At 42.2% G+C, this 21,076-nt stretch overlaps 1 protein-coding gene across 22 annotated transcripts in view; it reads right to left on the reverse strand.

Moving 5' to 3' along the window:
* Positions 1 to 21,076, reverse strand: part of ABI1 (abl interactor 1) — a 77,012-nt gene that overhangs the window by 54,818 nt on the left and 1,118 nt on the right. The window lies entirely within an intron of this gene.

A 21,076-nucleotide genomic window follows, 5' to 3' on the forward strand; every position in this document is an offset into this window, starting at 1 on the left:
CAGATACTTTCAATAACAGGAAGCAGTTTAATGCTATCTGCTGCCAATGGGTAAAACAGCTACTGCATGTACTAAGCACATAACATTGCCAAAAAGAAAAAAAAGTGTCAATATTTCTTAACGCAAACAAAGTTACCTTTCACCTTAAAAGAATACTGATGTTCCGAGATGTCAGAAATTTATTGCAAGTCATTTCTTTGGCAAACAGGCCTTCACAATGAAGGGTCTGTTAACTACTACAACTCGAGAAACAAGCTTCCCAAAGCAGACTGACTCTCCAAAGAGGCATTTGAAGCTTCAAATCATCGTTAGCAATGACTTAAAAAAAACAAAACAGTTCACAACCTGTGCTATTGAGTTGGCACCCACAGAAAACAAGAGGTGACCCATACTGAACGCCTATCACCTTCAACAATGGTGGAAGTGCAGCTTCAGAGACAGATGAAATAGAACTTCTACTGAACTAGACACAGTCAATGACACAGTCGGCATAATTCCACCTTCAGATCTATGTTAGAGTGGATATGAAGTCTTTACTCACGGTATTTTATTAATAAAGATTTAACTAAACACTGTTAAACTGAACACCAGCTGATTGCAAAGTTACAGCACTGTTACTAAGTGTTTTCAAATGAGAAAGCTTTCAACAACAACAAAAAAATCTTTTATCAACCAAAGGCCTTGTCCTCAATTGCCTAAACACCTAAAATTCCAGTTATATGCTCACGTGAGCAGTTTGGCAGCAGGATTCGATGAGCAGTTGTGATACAGAATGTATCTCCTGTCCTATTAAATCAAAAATATTTTCAAGCTTTCCAGATAATTCAGACAATTTTGCTCAGTAGTTTAAAAAACAGCTTAATTTAGAACTAGTTTGACATATAGTCTTCAGCATTGTTTAATTAGAACTGCTGGTATCCACAAGATGTGAGCTAGAAGCTTCCCAGCGTGGGAAATGAAGAGTGAAGAGGGAAAAGCCAAGAGCAGCAGCAGGAGGGAGCAGGAATTCCCAGCATTATTGAACTGCTATTTTCATTTCTCTCTAAGCAAAAACTAGAAATAGTACAGACCATAAAATGTGCTCACATGCCTTCAGGATACTTTAGCATCAGTTAACTATTCAAATTTAGAGATGACAATATGCTGTCAACTTATTTGTTTTTTTCCAACAGTTCAGAATTACTTTATGATTTCGTATTAATAACTTTAAAGATACTGTTACTCCCCCAGTAGTTCTCAGTGTGAAAGGAAGTTTGAGTGTCATTTAGCAGCAAACTGACTATTATTTAAACCAGGATCAGAGCTTTTGAATTTTGCCTCTTAAAAAGCAAGCTGAATTGCCAGCTCATCCTTAACAGTCATGTCAGGGTGGGAAAACTGCAGTTTGAAATTGCTTTTTCTATATTCCAAGGGGAAATAGATGGTAAAATAGCATGGCATTCCATGCCACATATCACATATATTTCTCAAGTCCAAAGTTGCATAATAACGCTTCCTAAAAACAACTACATTATTGTGGCCAAAACTGACTTTACACCCAAACAACAGCCATAATAGAAGAGTAAAATCTTACCTACTGCTTTTTCAGTTCAGCACCACTCCAAGGCCAAACGATGAGGAATCAGTCCATCACTCAGCAACCAGTTGCACCATCAGCCAATTTCCCACACCCCCTCCAGAACAACACCCACACAGGCACATCCGCAATACAGTGTCTGTGCAGCGGACGAGCCATCTGCCCTCCCTGCTTTCTCACTCAGCTAATTCCCACCATTTTCTAGTTCCTACAGCACTCAGCTACATGTACCAGCTTCCTCCAAAATCACATCAGCTCACACTGCAAAGCACCTTCAGAAGGCAGGCATTCGCATGCTGGTCCATACCCTTATTACGTTTTCTCCACCCCGCTTTCCCTTTTCCCCACTTCCATCCTATTTTCTGTGCTTGAAATTCCCTGTAAGAAAGCAAGGACCAGGGTCCATTTGACAAAGGTCGGAAAGCAGCTCATCAGGTCACACACTGTGACAAGCTGCCCTGCTAGAAATTAATTAAGTTTGCCTCCTGAGCACGCAGCGTATGCTGTTCCATGTTTTTTTCTCAAATGGCTGGATTATGTGCAACATCAATTATAAAAAAAAATTTCACCCATGATAAAGTACTAATAGAGCACTGCCCTAAAGCTGTCCAATAATCACTAAGCTAAACAGAGCTGTTAATTATTCAGCACCCGACACCTTTCAGATGTTGGCATTCTGTTCAAGGGCCTGATCACTCTCTGCAACCAAGCTAGAGGAACAGATCTGCAGTCACTTTTCTGTGCCTTTGCTGTTATTGCTCAGAATGCCTTTAATGAATTCAGTGCAGCAGTACGTTTACTTTTGCTTCAAAGCAAGCATGGAATAACTGCTCAGTTTTGCATCTTGGCTGTCTTCATTTAAGAAGCGTCTCCTACCTTTCATCAACCGATTAAAGAGGAAATTAGGATTACTATAATCAGTTGCCACGAGGACTTAGCAGGCTCTGTCGCATATCAGCATTCACAGAATGAAACTGCACCATTCAGTGATCATCAATATACCCATTTACATTCTCTTTTGTTCATGTTGTCATTTCTCTCAAGTTTACAGAGTGCAAACTTCCCCCTACTGCTATGAGATCCTATGATTGGTTTCTAAATCCTGATTCATTTCACAAAGGTCCTTTCACTTTAGCTCTGAGTTTTGATCTTGACAAAACCTAGAATGAACTTTCATTAAAAACAATCAGCCAAAACTTTTAGCTTAAGTAAGCTGTAACCTCCAGCATGTCATTTTTGCAGTCTTCTAGACATCTGCTTACAGAGTGGTGAAACCACATATCAGGGAACTGACTTGGAGACTCCCTGTTATCAGTACTTAACCTCCCAATACTTCTGAAAAGTGCCTTCCCCACCCAGAAGGCAACATTACTTATAAGCCTACCTAAAACAAGAGCTTGTCATGTTACACAGATATTCCGGAAGCATCTATGAACCTGATGTTGCCACTCCACTGATTCGATAAAGCCTTTAATAACCCAAAGCTGAACTACAGTCTTAAGGGCTTTTTTTTTTTTCCTACAAACTTTTGACTACTGTTGGCAAAAGGTCCACACATTTCTAAACCATTCACAACATATGTTCAGCTTAGAGCAAATATTCTGCATTCAAGCTGCAGTAATGTGTCTCAAAGATTTCAGTATGCCACATGCACTAGATAATGTTTATCTACACTGAGCCAGAAGCCTAATTTAAATTGACTATTACCGACTGTTAATCCAGAGGTCACTGTAAAATACTGAGGTGCTGCCTACTGAAATAAGGAGGTGGTCCATGAATACAGGTTCCCTCTTGCTCATAGCTCTGGGAGGTTGTTTACAAACCATTCTAACAAACTGCACTGTGGTGGACCCTTTAGATGTTACTGACAGCTAACTACATCAGCAAGAGAAGAAACTCTAACAGGTAAGTCACAGCTACAGATGCCACAAGTTTAGATGCTCCAAAGAACCTCCAGTAACCAACTACTTACCTGGAAGCCATCCAAAGAAATCTGAACTCACTGTGGTTATTACTGGCAGCTGCTCACCAGGGAGCATTCAGGGTTTCTCTCATCACAGGTACAGCCTTCAGGGTTACACATCATTCCAGAGCAGCAGCCGAGACTAAGGCCTTAAAATTTACAAATGAGAGTTGCTTACACTCCTGACATGCATCGGCCAGAGAAGGAACAGAGTAGGAACTGGGTGTGTCAAGTGCCTCCTAGAACAGGCTTACCACACTCATGCCATGCAGCAACCTCACTGAAGGAATTCTCTCTCCAATACAGCAGTCTGAGATTACCTCAAGGGGACAACACCCTATTTCTCAGCATCCACAGATCCTAGCATAACTAGGCCCAGTGTTTGCCTGCCTAAAAGTTACACTGTTCATCAAAAAACAAAGCAAGTCATCTGGAGACTTGGTTCAGAAATGTAAGCTTTGCTCAACACATTGTTACAAGACATCCTAGAACACCACAGTTAAGACTCCAGGGGGTCACCAGCACACTTCATCTGCTGTCTGTCTTCAACAGAATAATCCCCAGAGCAGCCATCTTCAGTATTCCACTGACTGGAACAACCTATGTTGCTCTTCATATCATTGCTATCATCAGTAAACAACTGTGGGAAGTTTTACAAGAACCCATTTACGTGAGGACAAGGAGCAGGACTGTGCTCGGTACAAGCACCGTCTGAAAACAACACAGCAAGCCCAATGGCCACACAAAGGAGAACTAAAGGCAAAACCACACCTGTTCCAGAGCACGGGTGGATCTCAATTAACAACCCACAATGCAAACGGCAGTACTAGTTCACATTGAAACTGCTAATAAAATACAGGCAGTAGAAAAATATGTAAGCTCTTTACTACAGTCACTTGTCATAACTTGCAGCCTTGTTGTACATTACTACCATTTCTGAATTTCTGTGAGGCACTGAAAACTCGGGATTTTAGATCCCAATATGTTGTGAGCTATTAATAGCAACACACTGCAGTCACTGCCCATGTCCATCTCCCATCCAAGGCCTCTCCAGGGGACTGGCAGTCATTCCTTGCGCTGACAGTGAGAGCAAGAAAGAAACAGCCTGTGCAGCACACCTCTGCCTACACAGCGTGGAGCAGGAGTACGGGAGCTCAGCCACTGAAATAACTGGCTGTTCCAGGAGCATGAAGGAGGCACAGAAGCTCACCTAACCATTCAGAGCTGTTCTTAAATCTAAGATACCTCACGCTACAGTAACCCCAAAATTAAAACCAGGGTGATGAAATGCTTTTCAAGTTCACACAGTAAAAAAAAATCATTTTTCCTAACTGTTGAGTCAGAAAACCTCCCTAAAGACAGAGCAACAACTACAGTTCAAATCCTCTCAACTTACCCCAACACCAACAAAAAAATACCCAGTGGTTTATACAGTATTTAATCCAAGTTTCTTCAGGATAGGATGCAGGAACTCAGCAATCCCAAACACAGGGGAACTGGTAGAACTTGAATCTCTCCTCCCCAGGTAAACACCTTGCACAACAAAGCTGGCATTCACTCAAGGCACCAGACAATGAGGTGATCACCCCCACCAGCAACCAACACACAAGCAGGATTTCAGTCTGTTCTTCTTAGAAATACTCTCTTGACAAAAATCATTGATTAGTCAGCTAAAGAGAAATACAGGGATCAAATTATTGCAGTGTGACAAACACACAGGACTGCCTACCTATCGCTGCCTGTAACTCACAAGCTCTGTTTCAGACAGGCCCTTCCCCCAAATCCTGTGTATGCTGGACAATTCAGCTAGAAACAAATCCTTCATTTCCATCAATAATATTCCCCCGACCTGTCCTGAATAGTCTTGATAGCAAATTAGCATTTCTATGGACCGAAACCAATTCAGCCAATCTGCCTTAGTCCTGCAGATCTTTTAGTTGAAAGTTGCTCATCATTCACTTGATTAACTGTAAAAAGAAGAGAGTCCATTTCCAAATTACTACCATTTTGTGGAAGACAGAATGATTTTTTCCACAAGCAGAGATGTCCTTTCCAAAGGAGAGAGTCTGAGGGGTACACGTATATTAGACATACACATGTATACACCACAGCAGTCCAAACTTTTGAGTCTTGATAACATGTGAATATATGTGATGATTACAACATGCACACCAACACTTAAAGTGTTCACTCTTCTCAGGTACACAGACATGTTATCTGATTCCAGCCCATTCTGACCTGTGCACTAGGCACAGAACAGGGTCTTTGAGATTAAGCTTCCAATAACTGCCTTAATGTCATCTGTGATTTTGCTTTAAAAAAAGACAAGCCTGCAAGATGTGGCATTCACAGTACCCTGCCACAGACCTTATTAGGTCTGTAAACAAGGGCAGAAATAGCCTACAAAAAGAAAACAAACTAAAAGAAAAATAAATCTATTTTACAGTAAATAACTTAAAATAAATAAATAAACTTAGAAATTCCATTTTAATCCAGGCTGTGAACATTATAGCAAGAAACTGAACTACCCAATGGGAGAGCGATTTCCAAAGCCATGCCGGCTCTGGCAGATGGAGCCTAGGAAGATCTGTGCCAGCTGCTCTGTTAGCAGCGTTCTCTGCCCAATGGAGAAATACTGTTCATGTCAGCTGTGGTCTGAACTACTCCTTATTTTAAAAAAGGAAAAAAGAAAAATCTCTATAGTGTTTAAAGCATAGCTCTCAGTTCTCCTGCCAAATCCAATAAGGATGTCATAGTAAACATACACGTTGGCAAAGCATATTGTTAATATTTCAGTTGTTAGCATCTGTGTATACAACGAAACCAGCATGCAACAGTGAACCAAAGCAACAGAAGTAAGCGTGCCCATGTGTCATTGTCACACAACCCTTGAGCACTCAGTAATGCTTCGAGATCACATATGCAGCAAAATTAACAAATTCGGTCTACTGGGTCTCATCTTGTTTTACATGATACAGACCACACAAGCCAGGGCAAAAACCACATCTTCCATTCCTGTAAAGCACTATACAGCATTAGTGCTTACAGTTGTTTCAAGATTATGCTCCTGACTTCCTTGCAGTGCCTACAACTTGCCCTATGACATAATGCCATTGCACACACTAATCCCTATGGAGCTGACCAAGCTGTCCCTGACAGAGAAATCCATGAGCCACAGCTCCAACCACCGAATGCCACCATCAGCCTGGAAGAAAAGCCCATGGTGCTTCCAAAGAGATCTTTCCTCTTTAAGGGTCAGGAAGCTACCCAAGACTATGGTACAAATGATTATTCCAGTACGCTAGGCAACAGATAATAGGGAATTAAAGAACTCATGTTCCATTTGTTTCCTTATAGACTGTCTCTCAAATATTGATCCTTTGTTTTCTGGTTGTAATGGGGCTTGAAATTAAAATGGCTGTTTACTTTGCTTAAGTGCCAGTATCCACCCACAAGTTTTAGGTCATCTAGCAAGGACAAGCTCACCAGCAAGCCAGAAACCCAGAGGGAACTACAGATACTCCAGAAGCAATTTTTAAAACATTTATTTATTTTTAGGAAAAGGAGGGAGACCCTTCAGTATTTAATAGTTACCTTAGCATCATACTTGTAGTAACAGTGGTAGCGACACAGAACCTAAACGGAACGAACAATCTGAGCGGGAAGCAAACCAGACAGAATTGAGCAAGCAAGGTTAGGACAATAAGATTTAGCATGAAGGATCAAATGACAGCATCAACTCACTCAGTTCAGGTATCACAGATAATGTCAACACACTCTCAACCCATACAACAGCGCAACCCCAAGTGCTATTTGAGAGAGAGCCACGAACCAAATACCAGCATCTGCAGAAGAGTGGGCAGCAAAAGCAAGCAGGCTCTCAGCTACACTCTGCCCTGGTCAGCTCCAGGAAGAATCTCAATACACTGAAACAGAGCTGAGGACCAGTCAGACCTTCAAATAGTGACTGCAAAAGTCCCCCTAATTCAAGGAGAACTGGTATGCTGAAGAGTCACTGTTGTCACACAGCCTCTAAACCTAAAACATGGGCAGCTGCTGTTAAACCAGTTCCCAGTTATCACAATATTTTTAAAACAAGAAAGCAATGATCATCACAGAGTGAAATCCTCTTTGAATACTTTGAACCATGCTCATTTAAGTCTTTTTCAGCCTGAAAAACATAGAAAATAACATTTCTATCTCTATCTATGATCAAGATTCATTTTGTTTTGTGGCCTACAGATGTCTTCATATATTCCAACATCTACCTCCACTCCCCAAGAAACTGCTTCTCTTTTCTTGAAGAGATATTTAGAAGTAGGGCCAAAACCAAGAGATTCAGTATATTTTGGAGGTTCAGGAAAAGAAACAAACAACAAAAAAGGAGACCCTAATCAGTAACAACTGCTCTCCAATTTACTACAAGCTCAACAGAGACCTCATGCTAATAAAATAAACTGCAATCGGAAGCAATTTTTTTTTATAATTTTTGTTTTATTCTCAAACAAGAACTGTCATGGAAGCAGAGAAAAATAACAGAGTTACAAATATTGCTTAGACTTCTGTGCAGCCTCAGCCTAACCGTATGCTTTCTATCTGACAGTGCCAGTAAGCACATTGCATCCAGCCTCTCTTTGAAGAATTACTTCTCATAATATTAAAATTCAAGCCTAAGGTTAGCAACAGCATTCAGAAACATTACAAACTTCAGCTTATTTCAGCAATGGATTGTTTCAGTTGAAGCAAGTGGGAAATCAGCTCCACAAAAAAATAACAAACCACAACAGATGGTTCAGGAAAAAGGAGAAGAGCAAAGAGAAAGAGAGGAGTGGGAGGTAAGTAATGCACCACTACTTCTTTGCAAAGAAAGAAGCGAATAGGCCAGTAAGTAGTAAAAACAAATACAGCCATCCCCAAACACAGCAACATGTAAAACTTGGAGAAACCAACAGAAGACAGAAAGCAAGCTGTTCAGTAGGAAATATATTTATACATAATGACAAATTAAAAGTTATAGATATATGTACAGCAGAGGGAATTGTGCTGGCGCAGTGTCTGAAGGAGAATATTTACAGGATGCCTGGAAAAAAGGCAGATGAGTAATCCTGAGTATAAACTCAGACCTGTTCTTCACAGATGGATTAGGGTGGTTGTTGAGTCCAGTAACACAACAGCATAGGACAGTCTATCAAAGTCTGATGTGCTGAGCTACCTTACAATCCTCATTCTGTGTCACGTGCAAGGTGACACTGTCCTCAGTGCTCTTTATGTTCTTTCTGTGAATATTTGCATTCCAGGGCTGACCGAGCCTTCTAGCAGATGCTTCCAGAAGTAAGCTACATCCCAGGCCAGCTTGAAGATCACAAATGCTACAAAGATGGTGAAGAGTATGGAGAACAAGATGTGAGAGGAGCACCTGAGGTGCCTGGGTGGGCTCAGCCCAGAGCAGAGAAGCTGAGGGGCAGCGCTGAGCTCTGCTCTGTGTGACAGCGACAGGGCCCAAGGGAACGGCATGGAGCTGTGCCAGGGGAGGGGCAGCTGGGGGTCAGGGGATAGTTCTGCACCAGAGGGCAGCAGGCATGGAACGGGCTGCACAGGGCTGTGGGCATAGCCCTGAGTGCTGGAGTTCAATGAGTGTTTGGACACTGCTCCCAGAGAGCGTGTGTGAAACTTGGGTGACCCTACGTGGAGATGGGAGTTGGACTCAATGACCCTTGTGCGTCCCTTCCAACTCAGGATATTCCAATGACATGATCCTGTTTGAAACTGACTAATGTAAAAACAAACAAACAAAACAAACGAAAAACCACATAGACTGCATCAGTAGCAAAAGAGAAACACCCTATAGACGTGCTTTCAATTTTACCAAAGAATTTCAGTATTTACATGCAAATATAATCCCACATATCTTCTTCTTATTCTTCATATTCTTCTATCCTCTTATAAGAGGACAGAAGAGGAAAGACTTATAAGTATACAGGCCAAAGCACTGAAGATACATCCAAAGCAAAGATACATCTACAGCAAGGCTAATCTTTGTACTACCTATATTCCCAACCAGGTGTTAGAAGAAAAGCTGCCTTTCAGTTTCTAAATTTGTCATTCTTTAAAGGGAAATTGAAAAACACTTTGCTGTTCAATGGCTACAAAAATTTGTGTTCCTAATCACAAAAAGAGAATTTTCTTATCAGACTGAATGGCCGGAGTTCTGTACTCATCACATTCAAAAACTATGCATTTTTCTCAACTTTTAGCAGTGGTTGGTTGGCATTTATTCCTTTTCTGAGGAGGCAAAGAACTGAGTATCTTTTGCTCATTATTTATGTTCTCTATTTGCATAACTCCTTCATAACTGCTCCATTAAACACCTCTTCCCCTCCAAGGCCTATTTTAAAAAGCCTCCTGCTTTATGAGACTGACAAGCATGACTCACAGCCTTCCCCACACTCATTTCCCCCAGGCCTCGCAGGATGTTATACAGCCACTAAGTACCTTCTTCAGCTCATACTCCCCCACTCCCACCGGTGCTGCAGTAACCCCTTACTGCAATCTGGGGAAAAAAAGTAAAGCTAACCCTCAAGCTGTCAGAGGCTGATTGCAAGCAATTAGCAACAGTATTTGCTTTTAATGTTGTCCTTCTATTATACTCACATGACAAAGTGACTGAACATGGGCACACAGCGGTGGGGTTACATACACATCCCAATAACTCTTTTGCTTTTACTCCTATAAGAAATTTGCAGAGCTGCTTATGGCCCTCAACTCGCTTTTCAACAGCCCTTCAGATCATTTCCCCTATTTTATACTTAATATTCAACATAGATTATTCTTCATTAACTCTTAAAGCCTTTTCTACAACATGCTTGAATCACCCCCCTCCCACCTGCTTCCATATTCAGCACCAAAACCAGCAGCTTCTCTCTGAGAAGCAGTAACAGCTCACTTCAATCAACCCTTAGATACCACGTACACATGTACTTGGCCACCCTCCCCAGTTTCCAACCTCCTCACAAATACAACAAACATCTCCCTCAGACTCTGAATAGTCAATATGGATAGACAGGAGCTCATTTTACATCTCTTGTTCATGCACAGGTTTCCAAAGAGGAAATACATGCTAGAAAGCTTTCCATTGATTCTTATTCTTCTCCATCAGTTTAAAGGACAGATTGCCAAAGAGGAATGAAATACACATTTAGAAATGACACAGCCCCACTATTCAAGCAATACAAGGCTTCTTACAAAGCAAGAAGCATTGTATGAGCCCAAGCTTCAATTAATTTTATGGCAAGAATACATTTTTCCAGCACACAAAGTTAAAGACATCTCAGAAATTAGATAGAAGGAATCCGTTGCCATTTAAGACAGCGTGTACTTGCATAGCCCCCAACAAGTCTTAGGATTACTGCAGCAACCAGATCACTTCAGCGCTGAGAGAACATACTGTATGCTGCAGCAGGAAACACACCCACAGTATTTGAAGAGAGCCCTTTCAGAGCCAAGTGCTTCTAAAGCAGTCACATTTTTATCTAATACAGCTAAGGCCAGGAGTTTGCATCACAGAAACAATAGCTCCTCCCAGAGATTCAGAAGTCCCGTAAGTCAGCCAGCAAATCAAAGGCCGAACAGTTTCCAGCCAGGTCTCCAAGGGTCTTGCCAACATAAGTGCATTAATCCATCATCTGTCTATTTGTTAGTCTGGTGCTCCCTGGACCTTGGTTGAAGCACCGTCCAAGCCACCCGCCACAAGGACTCACAGGGGAACCCTGGAGGCTGTAATCGTTTTTATATAAACTCTTCAGGATTAGGTCCAACTCTGCTTTGCCAGTACATATCCACCAGCATACATTAAGAGCACCCTTTCTCCTGATATGACCACCTTACCCTCACCGTTAAGAGATTCAAAGCCCCCCAAATGAAGGTTTTATCAACCCTTTTCCACCCTTCAGTCTCATATTAATAAAAAGACCAGCTTCTTAAACAAGACAGATTTCTTACCAATGACAGACTTGGCAGCAGATATTCAAGAGGCCTCTTAAAAGGTTTGCTAATAGACAGAAACACGTAAGACTCAGTGCACACAGCACCTCCCTAAGCTGCCTTCTGTTTCTCTGTACCCCGCTCATCCTGTCATTCCCAGGTGGTTACACACCACTTCACAGTGAAGGCCTTAATCCCAACTCTGGGCCAATAAGGACAATCTAAAAGAGAAATGTATATAAATGCCTTCAGTAGCTGCAGCTTTATGTGACGAGCTGCTATTCAAACCCATGCCACTGGAAGCTGTCCGAAAGGCATCATGAAAAATAGCTGCATAATTTAAACTGCAATGCAGTAAAATATGCAATTAAATAATAGAGAGATTAATTACAAGATATAGACGTGGTAGAAACAGTTTTCAGATGAGAGCTGAAAAAAGACAAAGTCAACAAGGTAATTTCTTTTGGGCCCTCCAACTGTTTCAGAGGCTGAAGCTACAATGACAGCAAAACATAATAATATAAAACTTTATTATAATAAAATACAAAAATTTAAAAATATACAGTCCACAGTATTTGGCATGAGGAGAAAAGTGAAGCAACAGGCCTATGAAAAGACCTGCAGCAAACTGACAAGAGTCTTCAAATGAGTAGAGAAAAATCAGTAAATTCAGATTATAATCACAGCCCATGAGAAGCACCTGGAAAGAGCAATGTTGCTCACTATTATGTCCCTAAAAGTTACTAGTGACAACTGTATTTGCTGTAGGAATGTGAAAAGACAATCCATGGCAACTACGCAGACATTATTGCAGTGGTCTGATGCAACTGCCTGGACACTTTGTTCTCTTGTCTGTTTTACCCAGGCACTTTCTTATCTTAGGCTCCAGAAAACATGGAATTGCTTCACTGGAACCACAGTTTAAGCATTAATTTGAAGTACACCTCCTATAATAAAGCCAAGTGAGATGCTCAACTGATAGTGAGTGCTGCAGGACAAATACCGGCTGGAAGATTTGCTGGCTCCCCCAGTATAACACAGATCAGAGGAGTAAAGAGAAGATATGCATCTGGAGAAAGAATAGCTCAGAAGAACAACAACACGCAAAAAAAAAAAAAAAAAAAAAAAACCTGAACAGTTGCCTGATAAAGTTTAGGAGAATAAAGCTCAGTCTCATATGAAACACCGGCATAAAACTAGCCAAGAGTAATAAAAATCACTTGGGTCGGAAGGGACCTCAAGGATGATCCAGTTCCAACCCCCATGCCACAGGCAGAGCTGCAAACCACTTGATCAACACCTAGACCAGGCCGCATCCAGCCTGGCCTTGAACACCTCCAGGGATGGGGCACCCATAACCTCTCTGGGCAGCCTGTTCCACTACTTCACCTCTTTCTCAGTGAAAAACCTCCACCTGACATTAATCTTCATCACCCTTCCTTTAATTTAAAACCATTTCCCCTCATCCTATCACTATCTACATGTGTAAAAAGTTGATTTCCTTATATTTATAATCTCCCTTTAAATATTGGAAAGCTGTAATCAGGCCTCCTGGCAGCCTTCTCTTTTCCAGGCCAAACAAGTCCAGCTCCTTCAGCCTGTCTTCACAGGAGAGGTGCTCCAGCCCTCTGATCATCTTCATGGCAATTCTCTGGACCTGCTCCAAAAGCTCCACATCTGTGCTGAGGGCCCCAAACCCAGACACACTGTTCCAGCCCAGATCTCACAAGGGCAGAGCAGAGAGGGCCAATTACCTCCTTCACCCCACTGTCATCACTCTTCTGATAAAACCCAGGATACTGTTGGCCTTCTGGGCTGCAAGCACACACTATTGGCTTACGTTATGTTTTTCATCTACCGTGACCCTGTAAATCCTTCTCAGCAGGGCTACTCTCAAGGAGTCCTGATATGCCTACATACATACCTGTGATTATTCAGAACCACTTTTTTTTTTAAACCCCAAAGCATATATAAGAACTGTTACGATTCACGTAGTAAAATCGGCATTTTTTTCTTCAAACTATTTATAGCCTTAAGACCACCCCGTAAGAACATTTTGTCCAATTCTAAAAACGTCTAATCGGCATCTATCCAAGTACTGGGAAGCCCTCACGCTTTTCTTAAGAAAAGCAGTAACATCACCACATTTCACTCCTATCTGTCGCAGGAGTTATGATACAATTAGGAAAGTGAATCCGAGTCTCTTCTCCCCGAGTCCTTCAACAGCTCATCACTGTGCTATAAGAACCTCCTCACACAGGAAGGGACACGCTTGCTCTAACTTCTGCTGCAGGAAGAATGTGTGTAGTTGGTTGGTTGCAGCTTTTTGGAGAGGGAGGAAGGAAGAGGGAGGGAAGGCACATCTGCTATCTTCACATAAGATCTAGTTAAGAGAAATCACTGTGTAAAGGGTCAGTCTTTTTCAGAGTAAAACGAATTTGTTTCTTACTAGTTCAGCCAGTTGGGAACCAATTTCATTTCATGTAAATACGGATTGTTAAAGTTCACAAGTTAACTTTCAGTATGCTACCCTCACATTTCAAAGACTGAACTCTAGCAAATGGTTCTCCACTCTCTCCCCCTTTCTGAAATACCTGCATCTCAGTAACAAATCTACTCTGCAAGAAAGTATTTCTGCAGGGCTCCTGTTAACAGCATTAGCAGTTGGCATTACCAATGGTGTTGTTCACTGCTCAAGTAGCAGTGGTGGCACATAGATTCTTATTAACTCAAGATAAACAAATAAATAAATAAATGAAAGCATTCCCTCTAACATTAGGGGAAGCTCAGAGTTCTGCTTTCAGTAATAAACTGACTCCTCAAAGAACCCACCTGTAAGAAGCATCACCACCCAGCACTAAGCAGATAAAGCATTAGCCACAGCCTCTCCAGCACAACCAGAAGGGCATGGTAAAGAGCTGGTAGGAGGAAAGGCGCTTCAGATGCCACCTCGCTTACAGAAGCGCACCATGACCAGTCCTGCACTGAGCGTTGCCTCTGGCCTCCAGGGCTCAGTGGAAGTTTTGAGCTGCAGAGGTCTTCCTGCACAGCACACACAAGACAAAGTCTGTCTGCAGCTGCTGCCTCACCAGAGAGATCAGGAAAAGGGAGGAACCATGAAAAGGCTGTGTCTACTATCACAGTTTCAGCAGTTACTTCCCTTTACTTCAGGGTGGAGAAGAAGGAGGGTTCTTGTGACCAAGCTGAGCCATCTCCACCAAAGTGCTCAGATTCAGGGTGAGGAGGTGAGAGGGAAGGAACAGCTTCATTGTACTGCTAATGCTGAAGAGAAAAAGATAGCTGCACTCTGCAGTCAGCCTGCTCAGTAATTACAAACAAGCCAGGGCACTGAGTAACTGAGGGCCCACCAGTCACTTCCTACTGGGTAACAAGAAATAAAATCCACACGATGGCCCTTTTGACTCCAAGTTACTAATTAAGGGTTGAGCATAGGCACAGACAGATCAAGATGCCTCCTTATTCCTCTAGAATGCCTTGCTACATCAGTAAGGGCAATGTCTGCACAGCTACCACCCTGCTGTTCTGCGGATAAATAAGATTTCAGACACCAGAGCTGTCAAACACTGACTGCTTTCACTAAAGGGAAAGAAGAGCAACATCATCTAGAGCCCCTGCCAAGACAGCAATAGCCACCAGCAATGAGACAGACTGCACTGTGAGCACCGTGTAACTGCACACGAGTTTACAAGACTGAAAATTAGTGCCAAGCATTCCTATAAGAACAGATACATTAAGGTCTTTACAGGAACTGCTGCTAATGAATGTAATGATAATTTCAAGTGAACGCTTTCACAAGCAACGTACTGCACTCCCTCTGGACATTGCCCCCATGTAAATGGAAATCTGCACTGCTGTGCTGTAGTATAACAGAGGCCATCAGGAGGGAGGAGGGGAAACCCTTGTGCACATTGATAGGATTCCAAAGAATTGGGTTCTGTTTCCAAATCAGACAGAACGTCCCTACACGACCTCCCACAAGTCAGTTATAAACTCTGTGACTCCATTTATGCTTCTGTGCGAAATTAAGACAGTTCAAAATACTAAACAAAGACACAGTTCGTTTTTTGTTGTTAGGCTTAGATCAGAGCACAGATACCAAAAGGAACTTTGCCCTCAGAAGATGCAACACTTCCTATTTGTGCACAGCCTACCCCTGTACTCTTCCTCATATGTGTTCCTTTTTATGAGCCACCCTAGAGGCCCACCTATTCTCTCTTTACCATGAGTTACTGACTACATCAAGCTGCCAGATATCCTAAGGCACACAGAAGTATCAGAAGATTGTTCCTCTTACATTTTCTTCTTTCCAACAATTGTACATGCTCAGCACAGTGAGTACAGCATGAAGAGCACAGATCACACTTAATGCACACTGACAGCAACCTGCAGCCTCTTCATTCCCATACACGAGCAAATGGAAGGGAGCAGGGAGCATTTCCCTTGCACAAGGTGCAGCACGCACCTGTAACAGCTTAACCTAATCCACTCCACCTGACTTGAGGTAGCACAGTGCCATCATCACCTGCTGAGATATCAAAGGGAAACAGAGCAGGAAGAGCAGCTGACATTTTATTGGCCTCTTAAACTGAATACACCAAAAATAATGGAAACACTTCAAATTTGGAAAAGCCAGTCTGCTACCAACCACCTCTTCTGGACACAAAACAGCCGCTGCTTTAGGATCCATTTCCTGTATAAGCAGGGCAATCATTTGGCAATTCAATGAAGTTGTGCTGTCGTCCAAGTGCTTCTTTCAATTTTGGCTCTATTTTCCAAGACAGAGACAACATGCTGGCACAGTGCAGTTATAAGCCAAAGCCACTAACCTGTAAGTAAATTGCTAAAGAACAAAACTCAAATGTGTACAGAGCAACCAGTGCCTCTCACTAACCATCTGCTGTCAGCATAAAACAACCTTACAAGGAACAATGTTTAAAGTTCAGAAAATATGTTAGCTTCAATATAAAAAGCATAATTTCAATCTACAAAGGATGGTGGATGACACACCCATATACCATCTCTTTGCTCCCAAGCTCTCTAATACTGAATCATATTCTGGTGTTACAGAAAGCATACCGGCTTAATTCACTTTTTCTGTAAGAAGTTCCAAATTTAGCAGTGAAACCAGAATAAAAAGAAACAAAACTTATTTACTCTCAATACAAACTAAATAACCAATGAACATAAAAGCACCTAAGTTCTCACAGCATGTAAAAGATTTGTATTAGTGACAATTTAAGAAGTTGATCCTTTTAAAGCAGGTCATTTCCTGAATTAGACATTCCGAGCGAAGTGTTTTGTACTGAGCTAAGCTTACATACGTCCCATACTCCAGGCAATAAAATCAAGTGTCAGATCAGTCAGCAACTTTTAAGGAAAAAGAGCCGCCAAGGAAAAAAGTTACTTCCTTTCCAACATACTCTACCTGCCGTACACAACGCAAACACTCCAGCTGCTGAGCAGAAAGGATCCTTAAATGCACACTGGAAGATCACACCAGGGCTCGAGGAGCTTGCATGCAACATTCCCCCTCCACAACACACATTTTTCTACCAAGAGACTTTCAACTGTCTGTAATAGCAGCCAAACTGGAATCTCTCTGCTTTTGCCTGCTTTACCCAAGGTAGCTTGCGAATTCACCACTCGGTTACCACACACCAGTTGGGAGCTACAGAAGGAAATAACAGGACAACACAGAAAGACACATTTAGGCAACACGGCACTTAACTTCCTTAAAGGATCTTTCACGTAATTTATTTTCCAGAGCTGCTAAGTCTACTCACTGGAGACCACTAAGATCAGTATTTACACAAGCAGTACATTTAAAGGTTCTCACAGTCGCATTAAAACTGCATTTGAGGGCACAAAAAACTACAAATGGATCTTCCCAGTGCATCAGAAGAGACTGATGGAAACTATGTAACTGCCTATGCATAAACAAGGGTACACAAGATAACCAATTTAAACAGTAACAGGCAGCTGGAAGGGGAGTTTTACAGACGAGGCCTCTGTGCTACACACCAGTCAAATGAAACTATTCAAAAGGAAGTAACACTGGAGATGTTGGTGTTTTGAGTCATTTCTAACAGCTCCTAAGCTATTTCAATAAAGTTCATTAAACACAAAATAATTCCATTCAGCCTGGAAAGTGACTGGAGATTCTTTCTGGAAGTTAATATTTTCAGCAGGAGAATCATGATGAGAACTGCCAATACTTCAACTCCACCCGGTATTTCTGTACCGGTGCTGATCACACTGGTCAGGATACTGACAATGCAGCACCTCAGGCATTCCTCACCAGTGATTTTCACATCAGCTTTCAGCATTCTGCACTCCCTTGAAGCAGTGGTCTCAGATCTTATTTGCAGACAAGAGGATTTGCAGAAGACATTAAGCGCTGCAACTTCTATTCAAGTAAATTTATCTATTAAAACTAAGAAAGCTTGTTTCCATTATAGGTCAGTTTTACCGCTCCCCCCATTCTGGATCTCACCCCACGTTACTATAAAGGCCTGCCTTCTTAGAAGCACCTCCATCATTAGTCAGAGCAGCATTCTGAAGGTACCAGCAATGAAAACAGAGAAATAAATAATAAAATTAACAAATGCAACTTGTCTCCTTGAATATATTGTGTTAAACACGGAGGAAAAGCGTCCTTCCAGTTCAATACCCAACGTTCAAAACGTGTTTTTAAAACTGCGAAGATAATCTAAGTCTCTGACAAAAGAAAATAAGAATCTAATCTCCCACATACTTGCCACTAAAGCTTCTCACCAGAAACGTAACACATTTTAAATCTAGCTGCAAATTAAATGCAGTAATGTACTTATTGCTTTTTTCCTTCAAGTCTGAGCAAAATCCCCACTAGTAACATCACAACTTCCTTCAATGGATGACTACATTTCCTTCTACGTTTGGTTTCCTTTCCCTTTTTCTGTCCCCTTTTCCTCCTCGTGCCCCCAAGGACTGTCACTCTACTGCAGCGCTGGATATCTTTCCTAAGAACCTATTTGCTTTGCTTCTCCTGAATTCTTTTCCCCCTCTATCAAGTAAAACTTCTAGATAACCAGAACACACAAGGCCTGGAGGACACACAGCGTTACTGCCTGCTATTCTGATTTCTTCACAATTTGCCCTAGTGAGAAACTGCTTCCCACTTTTCTAACAACAGTGATTTTCACCTTGAGAGCCCCAAATGCTGTCATCTGTCATCTTTCCTAATTGCTTTACTAAAAGGACGCTTTCTGCCCATAGAGCTACAGTCACCATCAGGGAGGCAGGTTACACTGAGGTGAAGAGTATTTTCCCCTTCCTTCCAACAATCCCCCTCCTCTCGTCTTCCCCCTTCTCCCCCTTTTTAATGTAAGGATCTCTAGAAACATTGAAGAGAGCTTCTCCTCACAAAATCAGAGCGACTGAACATTACTAGAATTATTCCCACATTAACTGATGGAAATAAAGATGATCTGTACGTTTTCAAATCTAAAATTACACGTGCAATTTGAATACAGCATTATCTCGAGGTGGGACAAAATGACACAACTTACCTGTTAATATGAACATAGAATAAACAGCGTCAAGGTGGGCACACCAAGAGTTTCGAATAAATACTGAGCACCGTTACAGTTATAAGCAGCTGTTAGTAGGAGCTCTCGGTGATAATAGCAGAACACAGGGAAATGGTTTTAAGTTAAAAGAGGGAAGGTTTAGGTTGGTGTTAGGATGTTCTTTACTAGGAGAGTGGTTAGGCCCTGGAACAGGCTGCCCAGGGAGGTTGTGGATGCCCCGTCCTTGGAGGTGTTCAAGACCAGGTTGGACGGGGCCCTGGGCAACCTGATCTAGTAAATGTGTATGTTTGGTGGCCCTGCCAGGCAGGGGGGTTGGAGCTACATGATCCTTGAGGTCCCTTCCAACCCGGGTCATTCTGTGATTCTGTGATCCAGGCACCTGTTCCACCCCCACACTACAACACAGCACAGGTGGTAACACACAGGAACAGTTTCCCCACTGAGGAGCACAGAGACTTTTCCGAAGAAAAAAAGTAAATGGCTCAAATTCAAAGCTAACCAGAGTGAAACAGTTACATGCTACGGGCCAAGCTACAATGCACATCCACTTCCGAACTCTTTTAACACTCAATACCCACGTTCTTTGTTCTGGACTATTATTATTATTATTTAAATAAATGCACCCTGATGCATTGATTGGTAGTTAGCTGTCCCACTATATGAAATGCAAGCACTTGTATTTTGTGTTAAGCCTCTTCCTCTTTCTTCTCACCCCTTTCCAATCCCATATAAACACATGCTCTCCCCATTCTCATAACCCAGCACCTTGTGTCACGCTGCCTAATCCTCCCGCAGCCTCACCACCACGATCTGCTCCGCGCTCCAACTGGAGAGCAGATGGCTTGGCACCAAGCGCTGATTAAAAAGTCCGCCTTTACCACTCTAAGACAGTAAATGTAGTTTTATCAATACATTTGTCATTTTTACCAAGTTGAGTAAACGCGTGACACATCCACAACATAGCCAGGCATACGTTTTTCAGAGCTACTGCGTAAGTCCTCATTAGGAACTTCAGAATGTCAGCTTCCTTCCAAAGAGGTAAACACAGCTGTATGCAGACAGACCATGCTGCAGCAATCCCTGCAGCCTACATTGGTACCCGAGGTGAAAGTCAGCTACCACACTTAAAAATAAAATGAAAACACACCACCCCCAAGCGCATGGAAGGTAACTACCCCAAGTGTCGGTTTATTTCTTTGTCTGCATTAAGACTCACAAGTTCCATGGCCCTGAACAGCAATCTGACTGAAGCATCTCTAACTTTCTGACACAGAGGAAAAAGTCAGGAGCAGCAGCAAGTCGGGAGCAGCAGCAGGCAGGTCAAAACTTGTGCTGCGGTTACCACACTTAAGTATTTGTCATATTTCCCATGAGTAAAACCAAATGAACCTCGCCTCATAGAAGCATTTCTATCAGCAGCTTTCTCTGGGTGGAGCAAACAAATCGGAAGAGTAAATACACATTAACTCATGTTCCCTCACATACCAAAAATAACAAAATGCCTCAAAATATGACTTGTTGGTGCAGTTTTAATCCAAGCGCCAAACTCACTAAAAATAAAAAAAAAAAAAAAAGAAATTCACTCTGAGTTGTTAAAGCTTTATTTTCAGATTCACTGTTCCATTGCTACAAGCAGTAAGACAGCTCACTGGCAACAGCAGATGACAAAGATGTGAATAACCTGTATTAAATGCTCACTGTAGGTAACCCTAGCATAGCTTTGGTTGGAAGGGGCCTTACAGACTACCCAGTTCCACCCCTGCCATGGGCTGCTTCCCAGCCAGCAGCTCGGGCTGCCCAGGGCTCCATCCAGCCCGGCCTTGAGTGCTTGAGTGTATCCAGGACGGGGCACCCACTGCTCTCTGGGCAGCAGTGCCAGGGCCTCTAATACACGAGTAAATCCACTGTTAGGTTCAACAAGTTCACTGCACGAGCAGTGCTTCTAGTAAAGGGAAAATTATTTGCCTT

The sequence above is a fragment of the Coturnix japonica genome, chromosome 2, assembly GCF_054131305.1.
Source record: "Coturnix japonica strain WE chromosome 2, WE-NBRP24, whole genome shotgun sequence".
NCBI classification, from domain to species: domain Eukaryota; kingdom Metazoa; phylum Chordata; class Aves; order Galliformes; family Phasianidae; genus Coturnix; species Coturnix japonica.